Raw genomic sequence first — 9,512 nt, 5'->3', positions numbered from 1 at the left:
ATGAAGGTCTCTAGCCTCAGTGAAGTGAAGATTTACAGCCTGAGCTATGTCAAATCCCTCCCTGAGTGACTTTCTGGCAGAAAGAAGAGTGCCTTGCAAAGAAAGATGTTGTTATTCACAGGACAATTGTACCTATCCAGGATTTTGAGATGCCCACAGTTAGCACCACTACTAAAATGTCAAAAGATAGTGTATTTTAGAAACTGGTACATATAAGCCATGAGTTCAGTGTTATGACACTTATCAGTTATTCTTGAAATTTGAAAGGTACTTAGATTCCGATGTCTGATAATTATTCAGAGGTTGTCTTCCTATACAATGACAGAAATATTGAATTTCATGCACTATCAAATTTTTATTACAAACTCAGAATACCCAAGTTTGGGAAGGATTTTTCTTATCACTGTCTGTCCTATGGTTTTTATTTTGTTGGTGCAAGCTCTGAAAATATGCCAGTAAAATTTAGAACAACAATATTATCTGAATCCTCTCCAAACAGAATCTACAGAAAACAATGTTTGGGAAATCAATCCCATGTATGTCTTGTTTGCCGTAGGCACAATAGAGGGTAGAGTTGAATGATGGGACCCTATGGCCCAAAATCATGTTGAACTCTTAGACTGCTCTTTAAGCAGTGTCATAGCTGATATAGAGAGAGACAGTTTGCTTATAATCCTAGCCCTGAAATTTAATGGTGCTTTGACCATGGCAGTTGGAACACCTACAGGTCAGGTTTTGTTGTGTAATCTTCTCTCCAGTAACCCACCAATATGATGTAGCTATTAAATCAATCCAGTTCCACAATTCTTTAGACTTAAAGTTATCTGCAGACTCTTGAAACATCAAAATGTGGAACAAAGACAGGGAAAATATTTGCTTCCTTGGAACCTGAACATGATATTAACGATGTCTGTCTTTATCCAGATTCAGGAATGCTTCTGACAGTTAATGAAATCCCTAAAATGGGCATCTATTAAATACCTGTTTTGGGTCCTGCTCCTAGATGATGTTCATTCTTAGACAACTTGACTGAAAAAAAATAGGAGAGAATCCAGAAAGCCCAGTGTATGATGATTATAAATGTGTCACCAGGAAAGATCTTGACAATCTAGGTCTTATACACTTCATTGGCTCCCCTTTACTCTGGGCATATATGCATGGTTTTTTCATGGACATAAGACTTTATCATAAGGTAAAACTTATGGCAAATTAATTTGCTTATGAAGAATACAGGAAAGATAGAATTAGACAGAAAACAGAAGACACTCATGAATGAATAGTTAAATTAAAGAAACTGCCAAAGGTTAACAAACAGCTAGCCCTAAAATTAATTGAAGAAGAGGCAGAAAAGCAGCAATATGTTTGGGAAAAGAAACGTAAGAAATTACCAAACATTCTTACTGATGACCGATTCAAAGTTATGTTTGAGAACCCTAATTTCCAGGTAGATGAACAGAGTGAATAATTTAGACTTCTGAATCCACTTGTTTCAAAAATAAGTTAAAAAAGAAAGGAGAAACTTAAACTTTAGAGCAACAGGAACTCCTTGAACAAGAAGAAGAGGAAGAACAGGAAGGAAAACCAAGTGATGCAGAAAGTTCCGAGACTTCAGGTGATAAAAAAGACTGAGTTGAAGAGGTCAGGAAACATTACAGACTTCTCCAACAAGAGGGAATACTGAGGTGGCAGGAAAGGTTCCAGGAGGATCAGCAAATAGTGCTTAAGTCCCAGTTTTTTGAGATCAAAGCAGGGGAGAAATTCAGAAGCCTCAAGGGTTCTGCAAGAAAGCAGAAGCTAATGAAAAAACCCTTGAAGATCATTTGCAACTTGAAGCACAACTTGGGACTTTACATAAAGTCCAAACTCAAGAAGTAGGCTGGAAGAAGTAGAAAAAAATGCCACAGTAAAGAGTTATTTATCATAGTGACGAGGAGGCCCATGAGACAAACACAAAAGAAGGGATTGATTTCAAAACACTCACGAGCAACCTCAAAGAAAAGCACAGATATGACACAAGTGCAAACAAACGCTGTAGAAGAAATCAAGGGAGGCATTAAACAACTAAACATGACGTAAAAAAGTTGGAGTGCTAGAAGAAAGCTTGGAAAAAGAAAAGAGAATTACAAAACGAATGAATGAAAAAATAATTAACAGCTTAGGAAAAAAGGTACAAAACTTTACCCAAGAAATAAATATCCTGAAAATTAGAACTAATCAAATAGAAATCAATGAATCCATGAGACAATATAGATAAATACATACACACATGTGTGTACATATATATATATATAATTGTAAAACACTGTGTTCTAAGAAATTTATGTATTTTGACTCTGTGATTATCTGAAGTAGATCCATGGTTTTGTTTTTGTTTTTTGGTTGTAGCTTTCAAGTAATCTAATAAATTTCAGTTTCTGTTTCCGTAATCTTTTTTTTTCCAGTTTAGTTTTTGTTTGTTTGTTTCCTGTGAGAGATCTCCAACACTATTTAGAAACCCAAAAAATAAAGGAACAGATATCTTTAAGTACAATAGTCAGAATATATAGAAGTCAGAAGATATAGGCTTACAACTGAAAATAATTTACCCTGAAAATTTGAGTATAATTCTATAAAGATTAGGGGGGGGGAATGATCCTTATAAAAGACTTCCAAATATTCACTATGAAAAGATCAGAGCCGAGTACAAATTTTGAATACAGAAAATGAAGTCAATAGAAGCTTAGAAAGGAAAACATGAGCAAGCAATCTCAAGAGATTAAACCAGGAAAAACTGCTTATGTTTTAATATGGAGAGATGAGCAATCCCTTCAAAACTCTATCATCATCAGGGATCACAGAGGAAATCTAATTAAACAGAAGATCTTGGGCCAAGTTTTGTTATGTTTTAATGAACTTAAAAGTAAAATATGAATGAATGAGTGGAGGAATAGTCATGATGGGGAGAGAAGAGAAGAATAAGGAAAATTATCTCACAAAGCCCAGCATGTGCAAATTGAAATTTATATTTACAATGATGAAAGGACATAGATGGTAGGAGGAATTGGTGATACTTGATCCTCACTCTTATCTGAGCTAGCAAAAAGAGGAACGAATAGACATCCACACACAAAGCTGAGAACAGAAATACATTCCCCTCAAGAGGAAAATGAGTAGAAAATATAATAGAAGTAAAAGGGGATATTAAGAGGGAGTATAGATTAAGGGAAAGTTTAGTCTTAAGCAAAACAAGCTCTGAAAGGAGGAATGGGGGGAAAGAAGGACAAATACAAGAAAGTAGGATGTTGGAACATACACAATAAGCCATCAGAAATATAAATGTTAAGAGGATGATAGCACCCATCAAATAGAAGATGACAGTAAATTAGATTCAAAACAAAATATAACAATATGATGTTTAGGAGAAACAAGGGGAAGGTAGGTGGAGCAGTGAACACAGCACCAGCCCTGGAGTCAGGAGGACCTGAGTTCAAATTAGGCCTCAGAGACTTGACATTACCTGTGTGACCTCGGGCAAGTCGCTTAACCCCAATTGCCTTGCCTTCCCCCCTCCAAAAAAAAAAAGGCAGAAACACAAATGAAACAGAAGCATATACACTGTTAAAATAATAGGCTGGAAGAAAATCTATTATGATCCTGACTTCAACACATTTTACCCTTATATTCAATTTGTTTCCAAGGGCCTATTATTTTAACAACATGTGTGTGTGTGTGTGTGTATGCTTCTATTTCATTTGTGTTTCCCTTAAACTTCATATTATTGTGTTTTGTTTTGAACCTAATTTACTGTCCTCTTCTATTAAATGAGTACTTTGCAATTCCATGTATTTTCTTTTATGCATTTAAAAACCTGATTCTGCATAGGGATCCATAAGCTTCATCAGAACTGCCCAAACGTCCAGGATGCAAAGAACCCCTGTGTTAGATACCCTCCACTCCCTGATGTTTCTACCTTTGTAACACCTCTCTCATATATGTTCCCTTCTGAGAATTCCCTCACCCTCATATAGGTCCTCATAAACTCACACCTGGACTACTGCAGTAGCTTGCTGGTTGGTCTCATGACATTCTCCTTTCTAACTTTCCAGTGTCCTTGCAGCTTACTATTACCTTACCCCTCTGCAAACTATGATTCCATGACACTCATCTCCCTGATGGTTCTTACACAGACCTCTCTATTGAGAGGCCAAGCATTTTCACTGCTTGTGCCCCATGTCTAGAATCCCTATCGTTCTAATCCCCATCCTCCTGGCTTTTCTGGATACGTGTAAAGCCTTAGCTAAAGCCCTGCTTTCTATAATAAGAATTCTCCAGTCAAAATTAAATATACTGCTCCCCTTCTGGGACGATCTCCACTTTTCTTTGTATATATCTTACTTTTTAGTACGTTTTCTTATTAGACTGTGAGGTCCCAAGGAGCAAAGACTATTGCTATTTTTTTCTGTCTACTCCCCAGCACTTAACTCAGCACCCAGAAAACAAAAGGTGAATAATGCTATTTAAGTTTACTTTCAACACCACACATTCATAGCTCTCATTTCTTTTCAAATTCTTTCCTCTCATTTTATTATTTCATGTCTGTTGTCATTGTTTTTTAAAAAAGGAAACAGAAAAAAATCATTCATTCTTCCTGGAGTTATGAATGTTTTGGTCAAAGTTTTTCTTATATGCTTTGATTATTCGTGTTTTGGCATTACATTTGCTTCTTCATCTTGAACATTCCTCACATTCTAATAGTTCTTTATCTTTCTAAAGATTATATTTTCCAGTCTTATTTTCCTCATTCGACTTTTTGTCTTAGGTCTGAGCACTGCACATTTCCAGTATCATCTTTGTGGCTTTATATAATCCTGGCCTGTCTTATTTGTTGTCCTGCTACTGGTATTTGATGTCATTTTGATGCCATTTTTCACCTGGTGTTTGGCCCTAAGACCCCCCTCTGCTGTATGGAGTAAATGTATTCCAGCCCCTATTCCTGGCAGCTGAGACTTGGATTCCTCCCCTTCCAACTTGCTCTATCCCAATAACAACACTGAAACTCTGTTCTGCACCTGGGGTCCAAGTCTTAGATATCTTCTCTTGCGGGCAGAGTGTCATTACTTAGGCCCTATTCTCCCAAGAGCTGAGGACAAGGTTGCTATTTCTTGGGTTATAGTGAAAGAGTTATGTCACAAAGATTGGGAGCTGAGCCCTATATCTCAGATCCAAAACCAAAGAGTGACAACAGTGAAACCCTAATCCTTGCCTAAGGCCTGAGATTGACTAGGATCTCAGAGGTCCTGTTGTTTTCAGGAAGTTGAGTCCAAGGTCTCCTCTTCATACTTAAGCCTACAGAGCTGATTCCCTTGAACAAAAAGATTGATTGAAATATCTATGTCCTCATGATCTGATCTCCAGGTTTAGCTCCAGGATTCTCAACTTGTGTTCCACAGTCTTTGCCCTGATCATTTGCCTATGGGTTGAATTTGTGATCTTCTGCAGGAAAGATAAGTTACTAGGGTTTCTTCTTAGGTGTTTATCTGTTCATTTATTTGTTTTAATCTCTATTCAATTTGGTGCTTCTCTGAGATCTTTGTTCATTTAGTTGTTGGGGGAGCTCACATTGTTTTCAAAGTCAATATGATGTCTCTCTGTTTTTGCATCATTATGACTTCTGCTACTATCCCTTTCCTTTCAGGACAGCAATTCAATATAACAAATAACTTGTTTAATGACTTAAAAGCAGGGGGAGAAGGGGCAGGGAGAAGTAGAAAATCACCTTAACTAATTAACTCATTAGGAAAACTCTTAAAATATGTGCAAGGCAACATTATCATAAATATCCCACATCTTCAGGATGGGATGGGAATATCTTCTCAAATCTTTTCTTTAGAGGTAAACTGTTTCTTTGTAATTTTGCAAAATTCCCTATTTTCTGTGTTATGTGATTACTATATCTAATTATTTTGTAATTATCATTGCAGGTGTGTATATATTTGTGTGTACATATGAATACACATGATATTACATATATTTGTTTCTAAACACACACAGACATTGGTACTGATATGTGCATATATCTAAGGGGCAGCTAGGTGGCACAATGAATAGAGTGTTGGGACTGGAATCAGGAAGACTCATTTTCCCAAGTTCAAATCCAAACTCAGACACTTATTAATTGCATAACCCTGAGCAAGTCATTTATCCCCGTTTGCCTCAGTTCCCTCATCTATAAAATGATCAAGAGGAGGAAATGACAAACTACTCCCATATATTTGCCAAGAAAACTACAAATGAGTGACAGAGAATAGGACACCAGTGAATAACAAAAATACATATACAAATACACAAGTACACACACACGTATATATGGTACATGAATGATGATGACCAGCAGTCGTGAAGTTTTAAATTATTGAATTCTATGCCATTAAATTCAACAAATATTAAGGTTTTGCTTTGTGCAGTGTACCATGACAGTCAATGGTGACATGAACACAGATTTTTAAAAATCTATTTAGTTTACCAACAAAGATAAATTAAAGTTAAGGAAAATTAAAAACAAAAAAAAAAACAACTATGCAACTTGGTTGAAACAAAATGAACCCATTTTTGAAAGGAATATATAATCCTGATTAGCTCTAGTTCCAATGAGAGAGAATGACATTGAGACTACTCGCTTTGGATTTTGAATATCATGCCTAACAACCCCAGTGTTGCTCTGAGTGGCAATTACCTACTCAATAGCACTGGGATTTGTGTGACATTCATACAATTATTTTTAGTAAGACATTATTCAAGTCTCTATACCCTATTCATTAGCTCTCTCCCATATCCCTTGGGAACAAATGAATTTTAGAATCATTCACTGATGAGGTCCCCAAAGGCAAGATGAATAACATAAATTCACATAAATCTGCTGATAAAGCATAATTAAATGGAAAACAACTTCAGTCCTCTTTAGGTATGTTGTGTGGCTATAGGGTTATTTCAGGGGAGGGGGCATATGAAATTATTTTTGATTGTAAAAAGCTACAGGACCTTGAGATTTACAGCTAGATATCCTGATTGTGCATCCACCTATTCATCAGCAGTGTGTCCCTGTACTTAGCCATCTTAAATAATTATACCAGATAGGATCTCAGTGTACCATATTATATTCATCCCCTTTGAAAATTAAGGATGTTAAATTACACAGACAAATTTAGGTGGTGTGAAAAATGAATGAATAAAATTCATTTTAAAAAAGTGGAGATACCCAGAGTATTTTTTTCACAAGGAATGTAAAATCATCATAAAATTACGCAAAACATGCTCTGGGGAAAGGATTAATATTTTAGAATTACAATTTCCTCTCCTTCTGGCTTCTGCTATGTTCATATATGAAGCCTCCAACCTTTCTTTAAATTGAGTTTGTACATTTTTATAAATAGATATCTTCAGGCAGCATGGCATTGGAAGAATCTGTCCAATTCATCCTGATAGAAAAAAAAAGATGTAGCTAAGTGTACCTGGTGTGAAATGTATTGTTTATCTTGACTTCAGTGGGAGATAATTTTGAATGAAAAACAGTTCTCAAATTTACAGACGATAATAAATTTTATGACTTGCTGGAAATCTGTTAAGGTGAAAGTGAAAATTAACATCCCTTGAACTATATAGCAGTGGTATTTACAATGATACAAGTAAAGAATGTAGAGTCAAATTTAAATAGGAAGAAATTGGGATTTGAACAATATTGTGATTTTTAGTCACTTCTCAGAAGATACCCTACTTTTTTTACTAAAACATTTACACCCTTCTCTTCTAACACATTAAAGCCAGAGCACCAGTGAAAGATTGCTAATCAATTTAAGTATAATTGGCAGAGGACTCAAGGTCCTTTTTGTCTGTATGCATTCTCCATACTCTAGTCTAGGGTATCAGATAGTAAAGCTGGTTGAGGCTCATTACTAATAGATCAATTTTTAGTATCCGTTTGCTGCAGCACATATCCCAAATCTGTCCTAACCAAAACCTTAGGTTTCCCAACTCTTTGTCATCAATTGCCACATTTTTTCTCATCCCTGACCTATGAAAATAGAAGGGAGAGAAATGAATTATGCCAAAAACAGATAATGCAAAGGCAAGGTACCTCTTGATCTGGGGGAAAAAACACATCTTTTTGCCTCTCCCTCTCTTCCCTGTTTTTATCTATCTTTAATATCTCTGTTTCTGTTTCTCTATTTCTGTATGTTTCTCTGAATCTCTCTGTGTCTCTGCCTCTGTCTCTCTGTCTCCGTCACTCTCTCTCTGTCTCTGTCTGTCTCTCTCTGTCTCTCTCTCTCTCTCTGTCTCTCGGTCTCTCTCTCTCCTCTCTGTCTTTCTCTCTGTCTCTCTCTCCTCTCTGTCTCTCAATAAGATTTTGAAAAAAGATTAGAATTTCAATAAATTGTGATTTAATTCATTGAATACTTCCCTTTAGCATTACACATTACTACCTTTCTATATATTAGTGTTTGGTCCTTGGCATTTGTTGTAATCACACATATAATCATTTTGTTGTCAAACTAAAAATGAGGGGATTTTAAGGTTGTCTAGGATGCTCACCTGATGTCAAGCAAAGAATCAACCTCTTGACTTTTATTTAAAGTCTCCAGTTGAATTGAAATACACCATAACTTATATTTTGCTTGAAAAGTCATAAGTACCTCTGATTTATCTCCATACAAAAATAAGGCATCATAGTTAGATATTAATGGAAATTCCCCATAACTAGGAGGTAGGAGGGTGGCAAAGTTGACAAAGTTTTGAACTTAGTGCCAAGAAAATCTGAGTGAGCATATAAAAATTGTTTGTTGTACTGAATTATGAAGGATAAGGGAATTTATTATAAATGGGAAGAAGAAATAACATAGAGTCAACATACCCACATCCAAATCCTACCCCTGCTACTTATTACCTCCTCATATTATTTTCTCACTGGGCTGCAGGGTTGCTAATTAAGAGGTTAGACTTCCTTACAACTCTAAATCCACAAGATTATTTTAATGATTATCCTGCAATTACAGTAAAAATTATTTAGATCAATTTACCTATTATTAAATAATCCATATAATGTTTCCTCAATTCCCACTTAAATTCAAGAAGCACTTGGGTTTCAAAATTGCTTGGAATAATTTACATTTTGATATGGGTCTAAGGGCATGTGGCATTTCTTATTGCTTTGCCTTAGTTGATGAATTTTTGTGTTATCCCAGAATGGGAGATATTACTCATTGTCATTTCTCATTGGATTTTGTAATCATTATGCAGCCCATTCATTTTAGGATTTTACTTGAGTAGAGTTCTTGAAAATGATCTGCCTGTCTATTTTTAATTAGAAAACTTTACTATAATACTCCAGGTAGCATGCAATGGACACTTATTTGAAATATCAATATACTTCTATTGATTGCTGGTGAATAATTGTGGAAATTAATTAGACACATTTGCCTGTCAAATAATCTAGACAATGTTTCCTCTATTTTCTCTTAAAAGGAAAAAAAAACCTGCTA

At 35.6% G+C, this 9,512-nt stretch overlaps 1 pseudogene; it reads left to right on the top strand.

The window, feature by feature from the left end:
* Positions 1–1,889, top strand: LOC138163346 (nucleolar protein 10-like; annotated as a pseudogene).
* Positions 1,890–9,512: the final 7,623 nt, after the last annotated feature.

The sequence above is a fragment of the Petaurus breviceps genome, unplaced genomic scaffold, assembly GCF_028583685.1.
Source record: "Petaurus breviceps papuanus isolate PSGF00001 unplaced genomic scaffold, PetGlider_PUasm1.0 188, whole genome shotgun sequence".
Classification (NCBI taxonomy): domain Eukaryota; kingdom Metazoa; phylum Chordata; class Mammalia; order Diprotodontia; family Petauridae; genus Petaurus; species Petaurus breviceps.
The sequence above is the reverse complement of the archived record's forward strand: the minus strand, read 5'-3'. Positions and strand labels throughout refer to the sequence as shown.